Source organism: Corvus cornix, chromosome 3, assembly GCF_000738735.6.
Source record: "Corvus cornix cornix isolate S_Up_H32 chromosome 3, ASM73873v5, whole genome shotgun sequence".
Classification (NCBI taxonomy): domain Eukaryota; kingdom Metazoa; phylum Chordata; class Aves; order Passeriformes; family Corvidae; genus Corvus; species Corvus cornix.
In genome coordinates this window covers 14,325,099-14,351,932 of record NC_047056.1, presented here as the reverse complement: position 1 = coordinate 14,351,932, position 26,834 = coordinate 14,325,099, and the positions used below count along the sequence as shown (strand labels likewise).

Here is a 26,834-nt window from a genome sequence, read left to right as displayed (position 1 = left end):
CTGTTCTCATGCTGTTCATGGGAAATGCTGAGTCCCAATCCATGGGAAAAGAGAGACTGAGATGCAACCTGCATCAAGTCAACGTGGTCCCTCAAGTACAGATTCAGGGAGGCTTCAAAATCTAGGAAAAAGTCGTGAGAAAACTCACTGCTGATTGAGTTGAAGCAGAGAGTTCTACCTAGGTGGGAATTTGCACAACCCCCATCACTTTATCATCTTGGTGCTTCATCCTCTTCATTGCATTCATTCTTGTGCAGCACCAGGAGGTGCAAGTCTCTCCTAGCACAAGTGAAGAAAATAATCAGAGAGTTTTACTGCAGTCTCTTCACCTGGCTGTCTCGCCTATCAAAGGCCTTTGTCTTCAGCTGTGGCTTAGTACTGCTGCAGGATCTTTTCTTTTTTTATCTTTCTTTTGTCTCTGCCCCTTCCTCCTCTCAAGAGCAAAATGGTTTCCTCTGTATTTAGTAGAGGTGCTGTGCATCGCTGAAGAGCAGCACTCTGAGGTAAGCTCCAACATAGCTTTTATTCATGCTGTGCTGCTTCTTACCAAGGGCTCTTGTGTGCACAGGACCTATTTCTAGTTTCCATTTGCCACATCTGCATCACCCTCCTGTCTTGTATTCCCCTTTACTCCCCAAATTCCCTCTGTGAGACTCTTGTTTTCTTCTCTGTCCTGGTTCTGCTCTGCTGTCTATCCCCCCCTGCTGTGTGTGGCCTGGGTAGGGTGGGCTGACGGGGTCTGCTGCCTCTTCCTGGGGCCCTGCTGGCGTCCCCTCCCTTTGTAGGAGGCTCCTTTCCTTGCCCATGCAGAAGGCACTGGGCCTCTTTGTGGCATGACATTGATCTGTGTGCATCAGAAAACAGAATGGCTCTGGAGGAGGAATGGCTTTGGAGCAGCTGAGAAGCTGACATCACTCAAAAGCCTTTAAAGCTCCTGTCATTTGGTCTACAAGGACTTTGGAGTGTGTTTATAGATGCAATCTTATAGATTGCCAGAGGGAAAAAATATTCCCCTGTCCTTTTTGCCTTTTCCACTATCAGAGGACACCTGGGGAGGGAAAAGCTGTGCTCCCAGCATCTGACTGCCCTCTCTGTGTTGCTCCGTGGCAGGAGGTGGGCAATCACCGACATCACTGTGCTGTTTGCTTTGCCTCCCTGCAAAGTGCCACTGCTGGCACGGGCAGCCTGCTGAGGTGCTTTGCTCTCTCTTCCTCTCTCCCCAGCAGCCTCTTGACTTCATGGGAACAAAGGGATGATGTGACTGGAGCCTTATAAATGCTAACCCCCCTTTGAGCCTGTCGCACTGAACGGGAAGCTCAGACAGCCCCAGAATAGAAATGCAGTCCTCGCTCTGCTGCTCGGCAGAGGCTGCTCCAGGGAAAGCTGCCTGCCACACTCCTCCTCATGTGGCCAAGCTGCTTTGCCCCACACTGTGTTCCCCAGGCCTGGTGCTTTGACAGGACCATGGTCACCAGGAGGTCGTCCCCTACCTGGAGCTGGCAGGTGGATTTTGGGATGTGCCTTGCCCTGACAGGGCTGGGCCTGGCAAGTGATGTTTCCTCCAAGGATGGAGATATGTCAGGAGGGTGGCAGGAGCCTTGGGAAGGTGAACAAGGAGGTGACCCTGGTTTTGAGGTCAGATCACAGGGGAGGCTGTGCTGTGCCTGCCCCCGTTGCCCCTGCTCTGAGGTAGGCTGCTTGTTGCCAGAATTGCAAATATCCCCTTCACCTGTTAAGAACTTACCCTCTCCAAACTCATTTTCCCTTTTGCACCAGACAGGGGGGCATTAGCACATGAACTTGCAGTTGCTGCTGGGGTGTTGTTCCCTCTCTAACACATTTACTGGGACATCTGTTGAAATCAATAGACCATTAGGAAGTACCCTGTAGGGGTGTTGATCCAAGTGAGGATGCACACCAGGTGGAGAGTTTGGATGTGTCAGCCAGATTGCAGGACCTCTACCAAAGCAAAACTTTCACACCTGCTTGCTTTAGCTGCCCTGAGCTTCCTGAGTAATCCCCTTGCTCCCTCTGCTCGTCCTTCATATTTGGTGTGTTTTCAGCTCCTGAGAGTGGGCATGCAGCATTTAAATGAGGCTCCAGTCACTGAGACCTGCTGCTCCTCCTCCTGCAGTCCAGGAGTCATGTGACAGTGCTGGATTTTGGACATCAGAAGATTAATTTGCGCCAGGCACGTGCTGCTCAGTGGTGCAGAGACAACACTGTGTGGGTCAGTGGTGCTGAGCAGGCACAGAAGAGAGGTGGTACAGCAGGGTATCACATGGTACTGAGGAGAGCCATAGCCTTCCCAGGAAAATCCTGCTGTCCCCCAGGCTTTGGCTGGCTTCCTGTCTGAATGAGGATCATGGATCTCTACCTGTTAGACTGAGCTCTTTGCAGCAGGTGCCATCTCCCAGTCTTTGTGCTGTAATAAATCTCTTGGTGCTGGAAGTGAGGTATTACCTGCAGCACTGGCCTCTGGTATAAAGGCAGGAACCGTGCTGTGGCCAGAGCTAAATCTTTGGTGTTGACTTTATCAGAAAGTGTTTGGGCTGGGAAGGGGCTCGATAGAGATGCTTAGAAAAGACAATTGCAAGAGAGGTGTTCCAGTGTGCACAGATGAGTGTCCCCTCTGGGGGAAGAGAGACACAATGATGCTTTCCTGGAAGACATAGGTTGACTTCCTAGCTCAGGGACCCATCAAACCTCAAAGTTTCCCTGAAGACTGATGCACATCCAGGCTCTGGGTCCGTGAATGGACTATGGAGTTGTAGTCATATCCTACCTGACAGCATGGCAGGTCTTGCCTCCACCCAAATGGAGTCTCTCCATCACTGTCTGAATTACTTTAGTCTTTTCCAGGTTAGGAAAAGAGTTCAGAGAGCTGGGGACAGGGAAACGTGTTCCTCCCTTTGTGCTATTGACATGTTTTAGCACAGTTTTAGCTGGTATTTCCTGGAGTTTGTCCTGAGCAGCTAAATGTAAGTAAAAATGGGAAATTTCACATGGAGGAAGAAAGTAGCTTTGGTAAGCACCAGCCTGGCATCTTGGACACTTTTAGGCAGCCCTTTGAAGACCCATTTCTAGGGGCTTTCACTGACAATGGGGACATCCTGACCTGAGCTGGTAACAGCAGACAAAACTTTGCTTCACTTTCCTGACCATCTTATGTACTTCTGTCTCATTTTCATTGCTATTCTTTAACCTCAGCCTTGCCACTCTCCAAAAAGTGCAGTAGTGATGACAACATGCTACTTTCATCTGCAAATTGTGCTGGTATCTGTTGGTGGAAACACCCATAAGATGCCGCTGTGCTGCTGGTAGGGGAAGGATGTAAGGCCACTCCTCAAATCCTCTGTTCAGTTTTTGGGCCCCTCACTCCCAAGAAAGACACTGAGGTGCTGGAGTGTGTCCAGGTAACCAGCAATAGGACAGGAGGAAATGGTCTCCAGTTGCACCAGAGGAGGTTCAGATTGGATATTAGGGAAAATTTCTTTACCAAAAGGATTGTCAAGCCCTGTACAGGCTGCCCAGGAAAGTGGTCAGTCACCCTCCCAGGGGGCATTTAAAAGATACGTAGATGTGGCACCTAGGGAAATGGCTTAGTGGTGGACTTGGCAGTGCTGGTTTAATGGTTGGGCTGGATCATCTTAAAGGCCTTTTCTAACCTAAATCATTTTATGATTTTCTGCCTTGGCACGCAGGACCTGCCAGGCTTCCCTTGCATGTGTAGGTAGTCAGGAGGGTCACCAAGCTTGCAGTTTCAAGACAGGATCCAGGCTTTCTGACATTTCCAGTAACCATCTCTAATCATTATTTTAACTGGGGGAGAAGGGTTTGAACTTGCAACTTGTGTGAGGCTGAAGGTGTATCTGGTTTTTAGCAAGCAGTTCGTATGATAGCGACCCTCTGGGAGTTAGGCTGAGATAAAAGAACACATCACTGCATCTTCCCGTGGCTGTGTCTGAAGTGTCCAAGTTACAACACTACTTATTCTCAGCTTCATGCCCTAGTGCTACTGATAATGCATGTTTCCAGCTTCTGTCATGCACAAGGTTAAACATGACCTCTCCTGAAATGCTGACTGTCTTCTTCCCTGCACCTCAAGGTGATGGGCTAGGAGCAGATATGCTGAGAAGGAAATAAAAAAAAAAAAAACACTCAAAGATGAGGAAATGTGTTTTCACACTCTGTTTGCAAGCTGAGATTGAAGGAGAAAAAGAGCAGGGACTGAACTTCTGTGTGGCAGCTGGGAACTGCATGGCTCAGGAGGCTGGGTAATGGGCTATGAAAGTCCTTCACCTCTGGGTTCACAGTGTTCATCCAGGCCAGCAGTGGGGGAATATTGTTGCTCTGGCAGAGCTGCTCAGTGGTTCCTGTCAAGTTAAAAGGACTTGATTCCTCTCTGAGAAGCTTTATTCCTGCTGCAGCAAGTGCTTAGGGAACCAAGAGCTGGTTTTGGCAAGACTGTTGTTGCCCCATTGGAAATTACCAGGCTGCAATTAGACCAGCTGATAGAGGTGTGCACTTGTGACTTGAGCACACAAGTGTTTTCTCATCTGCTTGGTGCCAGGTGAGAAAATGGGAGTGCTCAACTCAAAAGAACTGAAGAGATGGGCTGGATATCAAAAAGCAGTAACTGGCTGGACTGGCAAGACAAGAAGTGAATGAGAGTACCTTCCCATGGGCAGATCAATCCTTGGTGGTGGTAGCTGGGAGCCTGGAGAACCATCCAAGACTACAACCAACTCCCTGACGGTGCCCTCCTGGGAACAGGGTGGCCTCACGTGTAGATGCAAACCATTACACACTTGTTATCAATACCTTATAAAAATGTTGCTGTCAGACCCTGGAGAAATTTGCATTCAAGGTTAGAGAATTTCTGGCTGAGGGACCAGTTGTATGAAATTCAGGAAGGGAGAAGTATCAAAAGCATTTGCTATTCAGGAGAGGGCTGGGGAGGTGGCATATGCTTTTGGTGACTTTGCAGGCGTCAACAGTGACAAAGTGTAAACTTCCCAAGTCAGGCTGCACTCAGCTGGAGGCGGTGGAAATGCTGAAAGGTTGGTGCAAACTGTGACTGCCTCAGCGGCTCTGGGCAAGGAGTGCAATTATTGGCTTGACCTCGGGATAGGTGTCAGACAGGCCGTGCTTGAACACTGGCTTGTTTCAAGAGACATCAGAAAAAAATGTTCAAAACAGCCACTGATGGAAAACCTCCAGGAGGGAGCTTTGGGACCCTCAGAAGATGGGAGAGCAGCTAACTGTGTGCTTCACTGATAAGACTGGACTAAACAGAGCTTTTGCAGGAAGACTGATGAAAACTTTTAGGAAAAAGGTTCAGGAAGAAGAGGAGTTAGATCCAGATCTGCATTTTCCTGTGCAGATCTTGAGAGACTGCAATGCTTTACCCATCCTATGTGTTTTAGGCACTGTGACAAGGAACTTCAAGCATTGCCTCAAAATCTGATGTTGAGCTGGATGCTTGATCCTGCTCTAGCTAAACTCCTCTGCTTTTAGAACAGATCACCATGCTACAATGTACTGTAAAATTGAACTGGTGGTGCCTTCAGGATGCTTGTACTGTGTGTGAGACAGGCATGGGGAAAGCCTGGCATTCAGAAACTTGCTGAACTGGGAAGATGAGAGATGGCAAAGCCACTAAACCCATGCAAAGCACGGCTGTAGCCAGGGTGAGATAATGGGGCTGGCAGCTGCTGAGCAGGGCATCCTGGCAATGCTCTGACTGAGCTGAAGGGCCTGGAACACACCGGGATGGTAAAGGGCTTGAGGAATTCAGATCACTGAATTCCATGTGTGTGTGTGCTGCTGGTGGTGCCAATACCCGGCTGTGCTGCACAGGATAAGGCAGGAGGGAAGGGAAGGGATGCCCAGCCTAGCCTGTGGGTGCAGGCAGCAGTCACATCTCTGATGCTGGGGTTGGGAGGGCTGTGAGCCGATGTCATGGGCTGAAATCCTTCTATGAGCGATCAGAGGAAGGGTTGGGGCCCTTAGGTTTGCCTTAACATCTGATGCCAGCTCCCCCGAGCTCCTTGGGGCTCTCTGAGCCTGTGCATCTCATTATTGCAGTGACCTTTCTCGGACTGCTTTGGGCTCTGCACAGCCTACCCCTGTCTATATTGAAAATAGGATTACTTTTTACTTTCCACCTCAAGAGGCAAATTGAAATCCATAGAGCAGGATTTAAGCTGCTAAGGCATTCCTATTAATTAGCCGCTGAAAGTGGAAAAGGCAGAGAGGTAAGATGCAAAGCCCCTTTTCTTTGGGGTGGGCTGCGCCAGAGTCGTTGGGGGCTTTTCTGTTTGTTCTGTTTCTGAGGTAAGTATGCTCACTAATGTCCCCTGGGGGAGAGCAGCATTTAGCAAACAAAGCCCTGTGAAAAGGGAGAGCCAGAAATAGAAAGGCTGTGGATATAGAAGCCCCAGCCAGTGTCTTCCTCTGCCTGGAAGAAGCTTTCCTTATTACAAAAGCCACCCTCTGACTGGATCTCTGATAGCCCCAAGCAGTCAAGGGAAAACAAGGCCGTCAAGGGGCAATTTTTTTTTTTGAGGCACAGTAAAGACATACCCATAAAAGAAGCAGCAGGAGGGAAGGTGGGAAAGGGAGAAGGAACAGGGAAACAAAGAGAAGTTGTAGCCAGACCTTTCACTGTCTGAAAACAGTCTCAGCGTTAACCCTTTAACAGTGCTTTGAGCATCCTCAAGTCCTGAAAATCTGCTAATGAATCCCCAGGCTTGTACAAAGGTAAAAACTTTGCACAGGCCCAATTTGGACCATGTTTTGCTGAAGAAATGCTCTGCTTGTGGTTGATTCAGTAGTAAAGAGAAGTGTTGGGACCAAGGAGATAGCTCCTGGGACATAACTGAATGGCTGAAAGGCAGTAAATGGTTGGGAAGGAAGCCTGGGGGAGATCTGGCAGGATAAAGGTACTATCTCACGTGCCCTTGTTAAGGGCACCGACATGAAATGCACTCTGGAGAGTGTGACAAGCATTAAAGGGTTAAAGAAGATCACAAGGCAGAGGGACTTTAAGTGGTTCTTAAACTCTTAAAGAAACATTCTGTAATGTTTCTCTGTTAATCTCAGGTATTTTTAAAGAAACGTAATGGAAATTCACAGAAAACATGAAAAATCTCAAAGTGATTTCCAGGAAATCTGCTAGTAACAGGTTTTGCTTTTGTGGGTAGCAGTAGTCAGACACAGCACAAAGGTGCTTTGTAATATCCCAATACCTTCTCTGTTAATACCCTCCAGATAAATTATGTCTTTAAAGGGTTATTTATGTCTCTTTAAAGAGTTACAACCATGCTTTTTGTGTCCCAGCTGGCTTCAGACTGCCCCACACCAGCAGCAATAACCTCTGTTCCCAGAAGGGTTTGCAGGGATCCACCTTGGAACTGCCAGCTCCAAACACAACCCTTCTGCATCCACTGTCCCTTTCTGAACTCTCTGTGTCCAATGCAGAGGCTGTGCTGGTGTCTTGATTCCTTTCATGTACACCTCCAGTGGGGAATATTGCATGTGAGAAGGAGCAGCTGTGGGGCAAACAAACCAAGCAGAAAGAAATCCTGCAGAAAGCTCCAAGGGGATGTGGATTTCGTTCCTTGTGGGCAAGGGGCTCGCCTCCATAGGTTTGATCCACTGATGTTACATTTCTTGTTGATTATTTCCAACAGAAAGTCACAGGGTAATTCAAGACCGGAAATAAGGGACATGTGAAAGGCATAGGAACACACGCCTGTCTGTTGGGGCACCATGTATGTTGCTAACCTGACTTACTTTACCCCAAATCATGTCAGAAATGTGCATGGCAGCTACACACAGTCAGAGCTTCTCAGGGTGATGAGGCTGTTGAGGAAGGGTTAAGTAGAAACAATGGGATAAACTGGGCGAGGGGAAATGTAGGTTGAATACCAGGAAAACATTTCTTCACACTAAGGTCACTTGGGCTGGGAGAGAGGGAAGTGGCAGCTCAGCCAGCTGCCTTCTCCTCCGGGTGCGGGATGGCTGCGGGGTTGGGGATGCTGGGAGAAGAGGGATCAGGGCTCTGCAGAGACGCTGCCGGGCAGTGTTTTCTGCCTCCGAGTGCTCGTGCGCACTGGAAAAGGGAAATGTCCCAATGCTTTTGTGCCCCCTGAGAGTTTTTACTTCTGAAGAAGGAAAACCAGGGATTAAGTAAGGAAAAGGAGTGGCCTTAAAAGAATTCATTGGAAACCTTTACCTGAATAGGCAACAATCACTGCCCAGAAATATCTGCAAAGAGAAGGAACTCATTTAGCCGTGAACTAGGCTGATTAGGGAACCCTGATGGTAGCCTGGGGTGAGGCTCAGGCTTGGCACTGCAGTGGTGCTTATGGCAATTTGGACTGCAGCAATTCCCTGCACCCCCTGTCCTGGTCATGTCAGCACATCTGGAGAAAATCCTGCCTCTGCAGCTGTGTTTTCTGCTGAGCTGGAAGTAAAACATGTTGGTCTAAATGGTACCTTAGATAGGCTGCAGTGTGGATGTGTGCAGGTATGAAGGAGTCTCTTTGTCTGAGGAGAAAGTAGATTCAGATAAAACAAACAAAGGACAAATATGGAATCATGGAAGAATTACTTTTTTCATTTAGGTTTTGGGAATATTCAGCCCTTTGTGCTGAAGACAGTTTGCAGTATATGAGTAACAGGAAGTGAGGCTCTGAAATATTCCCTTGCTTTTCTGTATTGTACCTTATGACAGAAAAAAAACCCCAAAAACAACAAAACAAAAAAAACCAACAAAACACCCCACCTTTGGAAAATTGAATTTCCTCTTGTTCCTAAAGATTATGAAGGATATTTTTGGAGCAAGCTTTTCATTGTCCTTTGAGGGCTCTCTGGAGATGGATTTCATATGTCAAAGCTTGACTCCACCTTCTAAAAGGTTGCTGTCACAGCACAGGACAGAGATGGGACACTAAAATTAATTCTGCAATAATTCACCTGCCAGTCAGCCAGCTCAGCTGTGTCCCTAGTGTAAGTGGCACCCCAGATACTAGAAATCCTCTTGAATTCTTAATTTTTAGTTGCTAATTCAGATGTCACCTGAAGCTGCAACAGAAGAAAACACAACAACTACCATTCATTAAAGAAATTCCTTGGGAGAGCTGCTCAAGGTGTATTTGTACCCCTGGGCAGTGTGAACGAGGCCACTGAACTATTATCATTACCAGGAGAACTGCAACCAGGAAACTTCAGAAAACCATCAAATTATTTCAGTCCTTCTCTGAAGCCCACAGAAGAGGAGGCCAGATGGGAAAGGATTTTATCATGGAATCTGAAGATATTGGCATTTGATGTCCTTCTGGCCTGGGGACAAAACGTCTGAGTTCGTATTTGAAGGCTACTTTGAGGCATGAAATTGTGTGGTGGAGACTTGGTCTCATCCCACTCCGTGGTCTAACTGGCCTCCTTGAATCCAGCTAAAGTAAAGATGTTGCTGCTGGAAAAGGTGTTGGGGGGAACTCAATCCTCCTCGCTCTCTGTGGAGTCAGGCAGGAGAAGAACTGTTTGGGATTGTTCACTCCCAGGATTACTCGAGGCATCATTTCCACACTGTGTGTGGGACACGGTTGTTCAGTCACTCCTTGGCTTGGCTTTCCCAACAGTAGTCTCAGCACCTGGATGGTCCCAGCTGGTGATGGGGCAGCTCCTGGGTGATACTGACTGCTGGCCATGGGTGACAAGCGTGCCTTTTGTTGAAGACCCTTCACTGGCACAGAGAAATACAAAGTGGGCACCACTGGCAGGCTAAAATGTGACACTGGCATATGGATATGCTGGCACTGCTGCAAGACCCCTGCAGGGGTGTGAGCCAGGAACAGCAAAACCAAAATTAGAAGGGATTGCATTGCCTGGGAAAGCATTAGGGCAAATGTAGGTTTCACATTTTCTGCCACTAGTGACACCAAGGCAACAATGAGTGGCAAGGCATTGGGCAGAGTCTGCCCAACCTGCCAGACCCTCCTGCCTCCCCAGTGCTCCCTCGAGAACCTACTAAGACTTCAGGCAGTGACTGAAAAGAAATGATGCAGTTAATGAACAGGAGAAAATCAAGGTGGTGAGAGATACCTGTCATCTTATCTGGTGGCAGAGTGTGGATAAACGATGGTGGGGTGAAACCATCACAATAGTTTGGGGTGGCTCTAGCTGAAGCCACAGAGTGGGTCCTGGGGCAGCTGTGGGGAGCAGGCAGTGTTTGGCTGGGTGCTGCACTACATCATCATTGCTATGCTTCCTTGCTGGAAACCTTCCTCCTGCTTGAAGGTCCTCTCTGCCTCCCTTATTTTTCTTCTCCACATTGCAGTAATTCTGCTTGGGTGAGATGGAACTTGTTTTGCCTTTAGCAGCAAAGGAAATCCAGAAAACACCGTTGAAACTGGGATGAAATATGCTTGTTCTGTAAGGCTGAGTGGGTGGCTGCAACACTCAGCTGCCTGGAGATGCTTCAGATGAGTAAACAGGAGTAGGAAGTCCCTACCCAGACAGAACTCAGAGCAGAGATCCAAACTGTGGTTGCAAGATGAGTGAGTACAGAAAAGCTGGTTTGATATCACACAAAGTCTAAAGCTTTGGCTTCATCCTTATGGAACACCTTTGTGGGGAGAGGGAATCCTAGCAAAGAGAGATGAACCAACTATTCAACAGGATAGGAAGTTCTCATGCCCCACAAGAGCAGCTAACTGGTGGAAACAATCTCTAGTGCCTTGTCAACTGGGGAAAGCAGCCCACTGCAGCAGAAATAGTAGAGACTTTGAGATCTGCAGAGGAATGGCACCTTTTACTTTGTTTCTCTTTCCTTTTCAAATCAAAGCTAAGTTGTGCCATCCTCTTCAAACCACCAGACTGAAGTTCCAGTCTAGCTTGCACCCACAAAACCACACTGACTTCAGTGTGTGAGCTGAGTCCAGCCTTTGGCCCTAACCCCCACAGAAGTCGAGACACCTCAGTTCTGGGTTTGCCCAGATCATGTGAATGTGCACTCACAGTGCAGCCCTGGAAATTGGGGGAGGAGTTGTTTGTTTGATTTCTGATACCTACTTTCCCACCAAGCTGGTGCACAGAGAGCTTGGTGCCTGCAGCAGAGTGAGCACAGGCACTCGTTTCCAAAGCCAGCTCTGGGTGGAAGCAGCCCTGAGTTTCCTGCATGGTGTGGTGAAGGAGCCCAGCTAGAAGCATCCTGTGGCCCTGACAACAGGGGGTTAACCAGAGGAGCCAAGTGGCAGTGGGCTCTCTGGAACGTTTTCTGCCACCATAAAGATCAAAAAGCTGTGCCTTTTCCCACTTCCCAGTGTGGTAGGTGGTGTTGAGCAAGGAAAGCCAAATTCAGGCAAAGGACTGTATTCAGGATCTGGGGAAGAGGTTTTGGGAATCACAGTTTATAACTGATAAAACTGAGATTTCACTGGCCTGATTTTTTTCAGAGATATGCAGAACATGTGGCCCCTGTGTGACTGCACTTGTAGCATGGGCATTTGCCTCCCAAGATCAGGGCATGGATGTGTTGGGCTAGGAGCCTGGACACACAGGAACCCACCCTGAAAACCTTCCCATGATAGCTCAAAGCATAAAAGTAGAGAAGGGAGAAAAACCAAGTATCTTCAGTCCTGTTCTCTGTTTTGGTTTTTTTTTTGGCCTTTGAAAGAATCTATGAAACTCTGAGAGCAAGGGAGTCAGGACCTGTGGGTGTCAGTACTCAACATATTCTCCATGCTGGCATAAGACCTTCAAGAGTCTTTGGGTAACTGGATCAAGGAAACACTGAGTTCTTGCACTGCAAGAAGGATGAGCTGACAGGCTCTCATCGGGTACTGAGTTTGATTGGGAGGTTGGGTTGCACTGAAGTGTCCCCTCTGCCACATATAACCACTTCATTTCTGGCCCTTCTTAGTGCAGTGACAGAACTCTGACTTCAACAGGATGGGAATTCAGCTAAATAGTTTAGAAGTTATTATTTATTTGATGATTCTTTGCAGGAAGTGGCATCACGTGTGTGTTGGATCTGAGGTCTATACAAACTTGTGTCTCTGATGCTGGCAGCAAGAGGTTGGGGACAAGGACAATCACTTTTTTTAACCCCTTAATGTGCTCGCTATTGTCTTGGCAACTCCAGCATTTGAGTAATTTTGTTCTTTCTGTCCCGAGTACCTGGGAATATTTAAAGCAGCACACATGAGGGTTGGCGGGGTTTTTTTCAGCTCTGCATTGACATTCCTTTGTTATCAGCCCCAGAGCTTGTTGCTTTCATAGGAAGGAGAGCTATGAATGGTCCAGGAATGTGATGTTCCACTCAACCCTATCTCTTATCAGCACGCATAAGGCTGCTGTGTCTTGTGGAGAGCTTTTCCATTGCCATTAGCAGCTCGTTTCTTCTCCTACCTGCTCCCCTCCCCAAAGTACCCATCCATCTGAAATGGCAGCCACCTCATTTCCTTTGAAATCCCTTCAGCCCAGCCCTCTCCTGCAAGCTCAGGGCAGGCTATTCCAGCTTGCTCTGGGGGCACCTAAGCGATGTCTCTCCCCACCTATTCGTTCTGGAAAGAGGCAGTGGCAGTGCTGTGCTTCAGAGGACGCTGATGGGCAGGGGGCTGGTGCAGGGAGCACTTCCCTGCAGCCAAAAACCAGTCTCAGGTGCACCCCCTCAGCACGGTGGCGGGTGAAATTATATCTGCAATAAGCAGGTATAAATATACAGGTAGAAAGCTGTAGGTAATGATGTCTTCACAAGCCCTGCCAAGGGCACTCCAAGGGCCAGACTTTGCCTTGAGCATCAGTTGCAGCTCAGTTACCACAGTGGGCACCACGTGGATATGTGGTGGTGCTTGGAGAACGTGACCCCAGAAGTGAGTCCTTCAGAGAGACTGATAAAGACACCCAGGCCATAAAAAAAGAGATAAAAATAAAATAAAATCTAAAGAAAATGCCCTTTGGTATTTGTTTAAGATACAAGATAAGCTGACAAAAATGCAGAAGACAACTGTTTACACACACGCAGACACATACACCAGGAAGAAAATTCTTTTCCAAAAATAGCTGCTGACTTTTTATTTATAGACTTTTTTTTCCTCCCCTTTCTTCTGACATGAAGCAGAGCATTTACATAAGGGGCAAAGAGATCTGATGATGAATAACTGTTTCTTGAGCAGACCAAAGTCCTCATTAGACCTGCCAGCAGGGACAGATGTCTGGGCCCAGGGATAGTACCAGAATTAGCAAGTATCATTTGACTGTCTGAAGTCTTCAACTAACAGTAGACAATCTCCTAGAAGTTCAGTGGGATTTTTTTCAAAGCATCAAAATTGTGGCAGGTGTGATTTATTCAGTTAAAGAAGTTTCATGGAGCAGAATAAAAGGCTTAGTTTGTGTCTGAGCTACACCTGGCTTCTGCTCCCAGGCCCTTGACCACTTCCTGGCCAGCAAGAAAAGTATGATTTTGATACTGGGTGAAGTGGGGCTATGCTGATATCTGAATCTTACAGGGGGAGGAACCAAGACAAGCAGACTTTTGCTGTTGGGCCATCTCCCAAAGGCCTTCCTGCAGACCTCTGTGGATCTGTCCCTAAGACACTCACCCAAGATCATTCAGAAAGTTTTGGGCAGAGAAGAGAAGTCATGGTGCAGCATTACCAGGTCATCTGTATGTGCTGCTCTGAGACTGGAGTATGGACGTGTGGGGGACTTGCTTCCTTCTCGCACTGGCTTCTGCTAAAACGAAGCAGCTGTCAGTCACATAGCTGCCTTTCCTCTCCCAGGAGCTCACAGCCTCTTGTGCTGCCCTCACCTGCCTGCCAGGACACCCTTCTTCCTCATAATTTGGGGGTAATAATGTGATTGCTTTGCTAAAAGGACTTTGCAGCTGGCAGGTGAGAGCTGCCCCAGATGCATGTGGCCTCAGAGCTACAGCAGTTGCCTGTGGGCACCTTAAGGCAGTCTAACTTTCTGCTCACATATCCTTGTGGTGGAAGTCCTTGTGGAGTCCGGAGTGCTGGACTGTGGGCTCAGGGGATGACGAAGGCAGAGGGGGAGGAGGCAGGTGACAAAGGAGAAGCCTTGCTCTTTGCAATGCACATAATACCAGGTGCCACCACCAGGAAGAGGATGACGGGAGCAGGGGCATGGAGAAACACATTCTTTAGCTTTGTGTGCGGGTATTTTTAGTCTTGCAGAGTACAGAACCAAACTTCAGACAAAAATAGCTATCCACTTACATAACATCCTTGCTTCCAGAACTTCCCCCACCGAAGCCCTGGGAGGCTCCTGGAGCAGGGGGCTGTCAGTCAGAGCACAGCCCTGACTCAGCGCAGACGCACATCCCGGCACTGCAAAGTCAAGATTTGCAGAGTTTACACTGCACAAGGCGTGTGATGGCAAAATGCAAAGCAATGTCCCAGCTGCATGGTCCCAAGGATGAGGTGGGGTGTTGACCAGGACAGAGAGATGCAGATGGGGCCATTCTTCCCCTTTTTTCCCATTTGCCCATGACAAATGGGCAGGATGAAGAGAGGAGGAGGCAAGTGTTTTGATTCTATGGGTTCCTGGTTTTGCTTTGTTAGATTTTCTTGAACAGTAGGCAGGCCAGACACTGAGCCCTTGCTCTCTGTTGCCTTGCAGTGGGAGCTGTTGGTCTGACATGGCCCAGTTTTAGTGTCCCTGTATCCCTGCCACTGCATGACTGACTTCTCAGAAGTGAGATTCCAGCTCAGAAGCTCTGTAGCTGAAGAGGTCTGGAGTCACAGTTCACCCTTTGACCCTCTCCTTAGGACAGAGGCATACTCATGCTCAGGGGAAAGTTGCCCAGTCACATCCAGGGCTCCAGTTATTCCGGTGATAAACAAGGGGAGTGTGGTGTCAAGGGTGCTCATTCTTTCCATTTGCACTTTGAACATGCATGGTTAGAGATTAGTAATGTGTCATCCTTTCTTCATCCTGTTTTCCCTTGGCAGCCATGCTGTAAGTGGATGAGCCCAGGCAAGTAGGTGATACTGGTTTGTTTGCCAAAAGTAACATTACGTGGCGATAGCACTCGCTGGCTCTGAAGGACCAGCTCTGCTGAACGTGCTTGTTTTCCTGAGGCACCAAGGTGGAATGGGTTTCGGTTAAAAATAACTGACCTCCCCGTTCTGAGCCTGAGCATTTCTTCCTGGGAAGCCATTTTTAACCACAGATGGTCACCAGATGCAGTGGCTATCCAGGAGATCAAAGCTGGAAGCCCACCATGGGGAGGAGTTGAATTCTTTCCTTTTGCTATCAGACCTTCTCAAGTGGAACATCTTCCTGGTTATCCGCTGGTGTGAAGGGGAATGTTTGGGGGGAATATGTGGGAACACGGGGTCAACGAGAGGCGTGCAGTGATGGGTGTATGTGTGCATGCTTGGGAACAAACACTGACTGCTGATGGATTCTGAGAAAGCCAGGGCTGTCCACCGTGTCCCAAAATAGCTCATGTAAACAGGTGGCCTTACACTGCATCCATGCTCTGCGATGGAGATGTACAGCCCTGAAATGTAATTTGTTATGCAATTTATCAAAATAGTCATCCTCCAGGGGCTTTTTCTTAGCGAGAAGAGACAAGGAAAAACTAGAGACCAGCTTGCTTTATTGAGATAAATAGTAAGTTGTTTTCGAGTGATTTTACTGGGAGTCTTGTGCGACGTCAGAATATAGTGGTGCATTTATAGAAATGTTATTTTTATCTTATCTATGTGCAGGGGTGGTGCTAAAATATCCATATTGTCAGTGGCTGTGGAGAAAATATCTTCCAACTCCCTGTCTTTTCAACAGCATCAGCTTTGGGCGTTGCTGTAGGTCAGGTCCCTCTGTCATTCTCCCAGAGGAACATACATCACATGTAGGATGCAGAGATGGTCTGTGGGTGTATCTGTTGGGGGGAAAGCACAGTCTGGCAGCTTGGGCAGCAGACAGATCTGCTTTCTGCACTACTTTTCCTGACTACATCACACCAGGTGTACTACTTGCCCACGGGCTCAATGCTGAAATGTGGAGGGCCCTTCCCCATGTCTCAGCTGTGATGGCAGGATCCACTGCAGCTTTGGAGGTGCTGGCATGGGGTCCTTATCTCCGGTACAGCAGAGCTGAGCTGTGATCCATGCAGCGACCATCACGTGCTTCCCATTTGCTTCAGCCTCAGCCTGATATATCTCACCTTGGCAGATTCTACCTCCAGCTAATTTTTTTATTCTTTTATTTAGAGATGTTCAGACATTTCCAAAAATAGAGGGGGTGAAAATGCAGTGTTTTTCCCCAGTTAAAATTCTGGCCAGCTTTTTCTAGAGTAGCTCTAATACTCATACTGCTGGGAATTATAAAATATGTTGGGACCCAGTCTGTTTGCCAGCCCAGTACCTCTAGGTTAGGCTGTATCAAACCTTGGAGGGCAAGAAAGTAATTTGCATATGCTCAAATGGATTTTACTGAGAAGTTCCCAGAAGATTTTATATGCTTTAAGCAAGTCCAAGCCAGGGACTGTGTTAGACTTTGGCAGCTGGCAAGTCTGTCCAAATACCTGAGCTGGAGGCAAGAAGAATGTCCTCCTGTGCTGTTAGTGCTCATCCTGTTAATATGCAGACAAAGATCAAACAAAACTCCTGAAAATATGAATAGAAGTGTCTTCAGAGCAGAGCCTGGCTATGGCACAATAAAAAGGCACACAGAGGGGCGTAAAATAAAATCCAGAGTTCTCATTCAGTGAGTGATCATAATCCAGAACAGGACCTGAATGTGGGAGGGGAAAATGGTCTGCAGTCATTGTGGTCGTGCAGTACTACCTGCACAGTGAGTTAAGGAGTTAATATCCCCAGAGACCTGAGCACATGTTTTGCTGTGCCCCCAATAGTCTGCACTGGATCTTCATGGAGATCCTGATTTGTCCAAGTCCCACTGTAGTGGCTTAAATCCATCCTGCAAGCTCCCTTGATACCTCATTGTTGGAGGAAACAAACCCTAAAGGCCTTTGGAAGCTCCTGCAGAGCACTGATTCCTTTTCTCCTGGTAGCTTTTCTCTAACTCTGGCTTTTTCTGCACAATTTGCTCTTCTCATGGCCTGGCATCAGTCCAGGATTCAGGAGGGTTTTGCTATTGATTTCTACAGGACCAAGATGTTGCTGTGGGTGTTCCACATCACTGCTGTGGCTGTACAACCTGACATCTCTGCCTAGACAGGCTGTGGGAATTAAGTGAAGCATTTGCCCCAAAGGCTTTTCCCCACCCATCCGGCACTCATTGTGTCTGTGAGGACTTTCTGCCCCTGCACAATAGTCTTTCCTAGGATGTTCAAAGTACTAAAAGAGGGCAGGTTTTCATGCAAAAGCAAGTCACAGGCAGATCTGATCCCTAGCACTGCTTTACAAACAGGAGAGCTAGCAGGGAAATGTAATTCCCTTACCCTTGTCGGGTAATGCTTGAGTGCTTGCACAGGATGGGCTACTCAGGGGACAGGTACCACCAAGAGTGGCACATGATGCATGGCCAGCATCTCCTTTACATAAAGCCCCACGTACCCAAATGAGTCTTTTTCAGCAGAGGAAAGGCAGAGAGATACGTGCCGAGTCTTGTTTGTACCCACAATACCACGCACATGTTCCTAACTTTTTATAGAAACACTCTTGGTTCTCTGGGTGTGCGTTGGTTTGGGTTTTTTTCATCTGTGGGGATTTGTCCCACGAGTTGGTCCAATCAGCTCCCAAAACTGAGTGATCATGGGAGGCTGTACAGTGAAAATAACTCGTGAGAACTGAAAAAGAAAAATGCTCAGGACATCCAGGCTATTAATAAAAGCGAGTGTTGCAGAGCCCCGTATAAGTTTGCTGCATCAAGGACTCAGAAGTAGCTACCCAAACTATTTTGGTTCTTTCAGCCAACAGACCACTTGAGCTCACGTTGAATTTGTGATATTTTGGTGTCCGTTCTGTGCAAGAGGAGCTGGTGCAAACCTGCCTTAGGGGCACGGGTACAGCACCATTGCACTGGAATGCTATGGAGCATCCCGTGGCACCTCTCCCATGGAGGCAGCGGGCTCGCCAGTGATTTTGGCATGGCTACACCCGCAGGTGGCTTTGGAGAACCTCAGCCTACAGCATGGCTATGTTTCTTCCACTCTTACCCATGAGCATGCACACTGCTTTAATCCAGCGCCAAGAGCTTCCTACTGCTTCATAAAGTACTTGCAGCATCGATTTCCAGTCTTTGCACTATGGGAGCAATAACTAACCGAGCTGTAATGTTTTCCATTGCATATTTAACTCTGTATGCATGCCATGGCCTTGCCAGAGCTTGGATTTGCAATTCCACAGCCTGGAAAATGCATGCATGAGGTACATCATTAGTGAAGGATCCCAGTCAAAGTGATGCCTTCTCCACCACAATGTTAGAGATCAGTGCACAAACAAATTGCTGCGCTTCCGACGGAGCACGTCTATAAATACAGGAAGAGCTTTGCTTTGCTGTGATCCACATCTTCCAGGCAGATCTGAACCCCCACCCTCCTCTTCCCTCCGTATTGTGCTGATGCCGGATCAGCAAATGTTCAGAGAAACAGGATAGGCCACAGCTGTAAAGCAGCGATGGCATCTTGTGCACTGGGCTGTTGTTGTTTTTTTTAGCGTGAAAGGCTGGAGTAGTGCAACACTGAAATTGCATTGGCTAAGATAATAAATGGATCAGACAAATATAGCTGGGCATATGCTGAGTGTGGGTATGGGTTTTTAATTTCCCTTCTTCAAACCAAGATCTATAATAAGATGTTTCCTGGCTTGTGTGTGAGTGTTTTTAATAGTGTTTTTTTTTTTTTTCTTGCTGGATATTTCTGGACATGGCTGTACTAGCCAAGCCCTTCTCAGTAGCTACAGTGAAAATTGTTTTACATCTCTGAGTAGAGAGTACAGTAGGTGCCATAAACTATTCTTCAAGTCTGCTCTGTCAATGGGTGAGCACATTAGCAGCCTTTCTTTGCAAACTGAAGCAGCATCGAGATGGCAGAGGAAAGAGGTTTTGTTTGCAGGAGAAAAGCACAATTCTCAGCTGACTCCTTGTTGGAGGAAGGGAGAGTGTGCTTTTATTTTATCTGCCTCTGAAGTCGCAATAGGTAGTGGATTTGCTCCTTGATCTTCTCCTTTATCAATCCCAAATCCAGTCCAGTCTGGACACCAACTCTTCTCTGAGGGCCAGCAAATCCCACAGCCATGCAGCAAGCAGGAGATGCTGCAGGATTAAGGGGCAGGAGGAGCTGGTAAGCAGAAAGCTTCTCCCACCATCATGCACACACACACCAGCAGCAGCTACAGCCATGGATTTGCATGAAACCAGAGTTTGCTGAGTCCATACTGTGCCCATCATCTCTTAAAGTGAGTTAATTCAGTTCTATATTCCCCATCCCTGTCCCACATTACAAAGGCAGGATGCTCTGAGAGTCACCCTGGGCAGCAGCATTTCTCCATCACTGCAAGAGCTGGTACATCACCTGTGGATAAAGTAGGGCTTTGGGGCTGGAGTGAGTCATGTATGGTGACCACTCCTTGTGCTGGACTTTAAAGTTTACTGGCAGCTTTTAAGCTGTCAGTAGAGGCAGCCTATTAGAAGCCCTATGAAATGTGTGTACTTGCTTAAAATCCCATCATCAGATGTCATCTGAATGATGAATCTGAGCTTCCACTCAAACAAAATGATCCCACACCCAGCTTTACCAGCTTTGACCTAGGTGTCTCAGAAACCTGAAGGGGTATCCAAGGTATGCTCTTACTTTAACCAACAGGATTTATTTTTACAGTCAGCATCATGGCTGGAAGAGGCCTGAACTGCAGCCATCTTCAGACTGGAGCCAGCTCCCAGGTCTCAGGGAGGACATTTCTAAGCCTCCTGCATAATACTTGAACTTTAATTTGCCATGAGTCAGCATGGTAGTGATGTTATGGGAAAGGTAAACATTGGACTAAGGAAGTGTGTTCCACAGGAAAAGATCAAACTAACTCCACCTGCTGAGACTGAGGGAAGGACATTTCTCCAGGGCACAACAAGCCAGCTGAGAGAGGGAGATATTTCTGTTTCTGCTAAGACACTTGCATCCCACCTCTGTGGAATCAAGTACAGGGACATCCCTGATTGAAAAGGGAGACAATGGAGCAGTGGAGCATTAGCTCCTGCTCTGACTAAGAGTTCAGTGGGGAAATACTTTACTTCTGTATCTCTTCTCCTCATCTCAGGGATGGGATCATCACCATCGCTCTGCCTTATGCATGTTAACAGAACAAGTAATCAGATCTTATCATTTCAGGGCCATGTCAGTCCCTCTGATAAGCAAGTTTATAGCTCCAAGAGGCAGCAGTGGCTTTAGGAAAAACTGAGCATGAAAGTGGGTTCTCCTGTGGGTGGAGAAGGACACCGCCCTGATCAGTTCTGGCTGTCTTCTTCTGCAAGCAATAATGCACGTTCTTCCTGGGCCTCTGAATCAGGTAACAGTGGGCAGGGGAGGAAAATAGGACCCAAACAAGCATTTCCATAGGAATGCAATTGACTCCTGTGTCTTAAATACCAGCTCCCACCTTGAATTTGCCACTTCATCCCCAGTGTCATCCCAGCTCTGATTAGTTGAGCCTTAACAGCTCCTCTTTTCAGGGTGCACGTGTAGGGCAGTATGTCTGGAATCAACTTTACAAAAGGGGTCTGTCCTCTCCTTCCCCCATGTCCAGCTGGGCCATGCTCAGCTGCTGGGACAAGGAGTGCTGGGAGCAACTGCAGGGGCAGCTGCACTGCTGAGGAGCACACCCCTCACACCCCTTCTGCTGGGGTTGGAAAGGGGCTATCCCACTGCTGGTCCCACCAGGGCTGTGCCACCATGCCCCAGGCTCAGCTCCCATTCATTCAGACCAGCTGCAGCCCTGGCTGTAAGTGCCCAGGGCTGGGGAAAGTGCTGCTGCTGCTGCTGCTGCTGCTGCTGCTGCTGCTAAGGTGGCTCAGCAGTGGATGCCGAACAGGTTCTGCCTGTAGAGAAAGGGCTTTTTGTGCAAGCTGCCTGAGCTGGCTGATGTGTGTGGTGTTTTACTGAGGGCTCTGCCCTGCTCAGCCTGCACTGCACCTGCGGCTGCGACAGAGGCAAAACTCGCATTATCCTGCAATATACTGAGGATTTGCCCCCATTCCTTGGACTTGTTGGGCACCAGGTCTGCCTGGGCTTGTGTTTCACATTTGGGCTGAAACATCCCATGGCCAGCTGTCAGGAGCATATTCTGTCTGCACTGACATTTATCACAGCCTCAGTACTGCACCTGTCCTCATTTATTATCCTGTATATACCAGGTGGAATGGCCAGGGTGTCTCATGGCAGGAGGCAATCCTGGGCTGCAGGTGCATCCTCATCCTGGTACAAAAGGCGGGAGGCCTGTGGCCATGGCAGAGCTTCTGCTGGGGGTACCAGCATCCTCTGCCTGCGGGAAGAGCACACACCTCACTGCCTCAGCAGGCACCCTACAAACGGGCTTTTGCTCCCAAATGTAGCCACAGTGTTTGTGTTCCCTCCCTCCAACAGTTCTCACTTCCCAGGCATTACCAACACATCCATGCATCCAAGCAAAGCAAGGTCCAGGGGGCCATGAGGATCTCCCAGGTTACACAGTGACACACAGATGTCTCTGTGGCCATGCAGACAGTGCTTGGCCCATCTCCTCCTATGGATGTGGTGCAAACTAGGAGTTAAGATTGCGTGACACTTGCTAAACAACGCAGAGACACCTCTGCTTTGGGAGGGTGCTTAGGAAATTCTTCTTGTTGAAATCAACCCGCGGCCGGCTGCTTTCCTCCTGTGCTGGCTTGTGCCGAGTGATCGCTTCCCATTTTCCTCAGATCCAGCTTTGCAGATCTGCATGGACACCTCCCCCCAGCCTGAGACTGAGACCATTGTGTCTGAGACAGTCTGCACACATAACATCTTATATAAACAATAATGGGCTTCGTGATTGCTTCTGCTGCTGCCATGGCATCATCCCTTCTCCGCACGTCAATCACCACCTTCCCCCAGGGAACATTCCAGTTTCCCAGGAGGTTGTGAAGCTTTGATCGCACGCCAGGGCAGTGGGATGGAGCACATAACCATCCCTAAGCCCTTCCCATGCTGACACCCAGGAAGATGACCCTGAACCTGGCTGGCAATGGGACAGCGAGGCACAGGGCAGGGTGCACTTCACGGTGCTTCGCATGCCTGAAAGGAGACAGGAGAGGTTTACCCTGTCCTTGGAGCAAGTGGGATTGGTAGCAACATCTTTCCTCTCAAGCCATGATGGAAGAAGGAGTTGATTCACCCCTGACACCAAGTGCTAAAGTGTTTGTTCTGGCAGCCAGTGCCAGGCAGCAGGAAGACACTTTTGACAAAGAGATATTAGGTAAAATGGAGCAGTGACCCAAGGAGGTGTAATTAGCTCTGCTGTCACATAGGAAAGGACATGTTTGTACAGATTATTTCCAATTTCTAGCAACACCTGCTCACTTGCTTTAACCAGGTTTCTCAAAATAAGGACTAATTAGCACTTCCTTGGAAGGCCAGCTCTCTCCAGGCAATGGCTTTACCTCTCAATCGGTATTCCTTCTGCAGGAAGGCACATTAATTACTGTATCAGGAAAAGCTAATGGTAGCAGGAAACCATTTCCATGCCTAAAGCTACTCCAAGGAGAAGGCAGAGCTCACTAGATCTGGACTTCCTTGCTAATGCCAGGGGTGAGGGCTGTGCAGTGGGTTTCCTTCTCTGCATCCTTGAATGAGAACAGTATTTTGCATCTGCCTGATTTCTGTGTGGTGCTGCTCCCCCAGTTTGAGGCAGCAGCTCAGGGCAGTGCTTGTGCCACCCCAGCAGTGGCACAGAGCTAAGTCTGACCACCGTGGTGGCTTGGGGCCAACAAGAGCTGCTGTGGCATCCCTGTTGGAGTCTTCTGAGCAAGCCTGTGCCAGGAGGTGGATAAGGCTCCCTGTGTTTTTCTTTGCAAATGTAACTATAAACAAGGTTCTGACCACAGACAGGTATTAACTATAATTTGAGATTAACAGTGTTAATTGATGCTGCTGATAATTGATGTTTGTAGAGTACCAATCTAGCCAAGCTCCTCCTAAAGCCAGGGGATTGTGGTGAAACTGATGAAGTCTCCCTGGGATCAGCTGAGTGGTGCTATGATGCTGCAGCTGAGTGTGCCAAGGAAAAAGAAATGTGTGACTGGCCAGGGCAGTGCTCCCGGCCCAGCCCTTCATCCCTGCAACTAACCACCAGCTCTGCTGAGGCTTCACAGCAAAGAGCCCCCTTTTGAAAACCTTCTGCTTTCCTCTCCTGCCTGAAGGGATGAAGAGCAGCCATCAGCTTGGCTGTCCCCAGCCCTTGTCTCCTTGTGAGTGATGGGGATGACCTTCTTACCCCATGATGTGATGTATTTCTGGAGGTGTTTTTGTATCCTTTCAACCTAGTTATCCACGAAATCAGTCCTCTTTTAAAAGCTGTGGTTTGGTGGCTTCCACAGCACTGCAGTCTTTAGGAAAAGAAGGTTTTTTGGGAAGTGATTTGTACTGCAGCCTGCCATATAGTGCCACAGAGCACCAGGCGACAGGACACTGTCAGTCTCACCTTCCCTGTGCTTAAGGCCATCCAACCACACCTCATCCCTCATGCCCTGAGCCTGTGAGCTTGTTTTTTGGCTAAAACATATCTTCCACAGAGCTATCCAAGCTGGCTTTGACCATCTCAAAAGATGGGGACTCTGCTGTTTCCTTTGGTGCTTGTTTCCAACTCTCAGGCTTGTGTTTCTGATGCATTTCTTACTTCTCCAGTTTTGGTCTACAGCTTTTATTTTTGGTTCTTCCTTTTTCTGACAGAGCCTTTTACTGCCTGGAGTTATGTGTTCATGCACTGTAATTGAATCCGCTGTCTAAGAGGATGGTTCTCCAGGTACCTTCCTATCAGCACCTTCTCCAGCTCTTTTTGAAGCCATGGACACCAGGACATGGATGCTGTCTCTTAGTTCCAGGTTAAAAATTCTTCTGAATGTATTTTTAGGACCTGGTTAATGCTTTGTGCTAGAACATCACTTGCTGTTCCTCTGCAATTTCCCTGTATCTCCTTCCCTGCTTTCCTCTCCTTCCTTTGTTGCACTGAACTCTTGAACACTAAAAGGAACACAAAAGGCACAATTTCAGAACTCATTTAAGGAAAATTTATTTTTTTCTCTACCCAATCTATATGGAAGTCACAGCCATAAAACAAAAGTGAGGCCAAGCAAGGACAAACGTGCACAAATAACAAAAGATATCTGCAGGAATAAGCATATTTTAAAAAATTTTAAGACCTTTCAGAGAGTTTTAAGGCCTTGAACCCTTTGGTAGCCTTAACTCATGGGGGCTTCAGAGAAGTTCTGCCTTGGGAAGGTTGTTCAGGAGGGGTTGTGCAGTGAAACATCTGCCTGTGCCAATTGCCAGGCCAAGGTAGAGCAGGATAAGGACCAACAGCCTGAGCCAGTGGGGTAGCTCCTGCATACCTGTGCTTGTTGTCATGGCCCTTGGAGACAGATGTGTGACCTTCCAGACAATAGAAATCCCTATTCCCCAACTGACCTAGTTCAGCTTCACACATAATTTACCATGCCTTATAGTATTTTATAGACTTCACTCTGTAACTCAGCATTGAGCTATTATTTAATGAAATTATCCCCAATAGGGACCTTAGGAGAACTAATTGTGCATAAAAGCTTCGGGGGTGGGGTGTTGGGAAACATCCACAAATGCTTTAAATACTGAATTTTGCTTCCCTTAATATTTATTAATTTATAGCCTCTTTTCTGGTTGCAATTCTGCAGATACACTTCAGCATGATGTTGATTAAATCTGGCGCCAGTGCAAACCAGTATCAGACTCAGAATTTTAATTGTTCTCTAACCATTTTGCCAGCTGGGACATTTTTTTAATGGCACTTGTAGATGTGTGAAAAAGCAGTTGCAGGAGATTTCTAAGGAAAGAAATTCAAGGAAGTCCCTTTGTATGTGCATCCAAGAATCTGGATACTCTTCCAGGCAGTTTTGCTTGAGGTCTCCTTATGGATCTCAGGCCACATCCACAGCAGAAGGCTGAGCAATGGCTTGGGCAGCACTGAGGGGAACCCCCTTGCAAGAAAGGAACATCTATTTATTATTTTTTCCTGTTTATTCTTCTCAACACTGAATCTGCAAAATAAATACGATCCATTGGGTTTTGATGACCACTTGAATGCTTTGCAAAAACGCGATGCCTTATTTTATTATTAGGTTATTTTAAATGTTCTTTATTGTTTTATTATACCCAATATCTCAGCAGACCTGTCAGCTTACAGCAGACTCCAGGGAACTCCAGTGTGTTGACACAACTTGCAAAGGATGACACGGAGTCGCCCATCGTGACTTTGCACTGGGGACAGGGGAATGAAATGGAGCAAGTCTTACCCTCAAGGGCCTGGAGAACAAAGACACTTGAGAGGCACCTGAGTGCTATTGGTGGTATGAAGGGCAAGAGGACATGGGAACTCTGGTACTTGTCCCCCAAAGGGCTTTATAGCGTGCCAATTCCCATGAAGGAGGACAGCTTCTGGTACAGGTTGATGAGTAATATTTTTCCTACTGCTGCTGAAGCCACTGGAAAAATCTGGTTGATCCAGGATGTCACGTCAGAACCTAATTCCCATTTCTACTAACACCCCCACACTTGTGTTCAGTGCTTAATAAAAGGTAAGCTCCAGTCAATGGGAAAATGTGCTTAAGAGCTTTATTCCCTTTCTTAAGCACTCTGCTGTGTCTGGCCCCATGCAATGTGTCAAGCACTCATTACTCTTATCTTTTATTGTTTTAATACAGATAGCTGTGTGGAAATAACCCTCTCACCACAAAGGTGGGGATTTTTTGGAGGGGAGGCCACCCTGTGCATATGCACTTACTAATAACAATGTGTTTGGGTGATGTTCTGTCTTTCTGCTCTGAGGAAATAAAGGGGAGGAAACATGATTGTCTTGGAGCAGGTACAAAGCTTTGAGATGCCTGGCTTGGATGAAGTTGCAGAAAGTGTTTCTCTTTGTATTGCAGGGCCTGGCAGCCCGGTGAGATAATAGAAGATAAAGCAAATTGTACGACAATGGAAAATGCTGAGCTCCCCAAGTAATTAAAGGTTGTGTAAGACAGTCGCATGGCTTGCGAGGATTATTAATGCAGTCACGTTTGCATTATATAAAGGGTAATTAAAATGCAGCCTGCTTACCACTGATTACACCCTTTGCCTGGCACTGGTAGCAGCGGCTGCACAGCCAGGCAGCAAAGGTGGCTTGGGAAGCAGTGGCTGCCAGCAAAAGGAGAGGCTGTGGAGTGCGGGATGCCCAAAAATGTGGGACCACTGCTGGGCCATGGCTTTGGACAAATGTCCCAGCAGACTGTGTCCTCTCCCTGTCGCACAGGCAGGAGGGTGCCTTTTGCTCCCACCATGCCACAGCCACTAAAGCTTCCCTATAAGAGCTTTTTGGGATCTGTCTAACATGGGCAGTGGTGGGCTATAAGCAGCTCTCAATAGGTACCTAGGCTAGCCATGGGCTGTAGATTGGTGCACCTGAAGAAATTTTGCCAGGGTAACCTGAGGAAGCTGGGAGGTAAGGGAGGAGGGAGGCCATTGGCAACAGCCACTGCACAGCTGGGAGCCACCCTTAGCCCTAAACAGGCTGCCTTGCTTTTGCTGGCCCCACTCCATCCGTGGGTACCTCTCAGGAGCATGGGGTGGCACAGGTCAGAGAAGGGCGACTTCC

At 47.9% G+C, this 26,834-nt stretch overlaps 1 long non-coding RNA gene across 2 annotated transcripts; it reads left to right on the top strand.

Moving 5' to 3' along the window:
• The first annotated feature begins 391 nt into the window (after positions 1-391).
• On the top strand, positions 392-26,629 carry LOC104685578. 2 transcript variants are annotated; one of them, XR_751133.2, is made up of 4 exons: positions 392-503; positions 23,900-24,051; positions 25,370-25,776; positions 26,128-26,629. It is a non-coding gene; the product is annotated as an uncharacterized LOC104685578 (long non-coding RNA). The 2 variants fall into 2 exon arrangements; XR_751134.2 differs by lacking the exon at positions 392-503 and adding an exon at positions 20,314-20,504.
• The last annotated feature ends 205 nt before the right edge of the window (positions 26,630-26,834 follow it).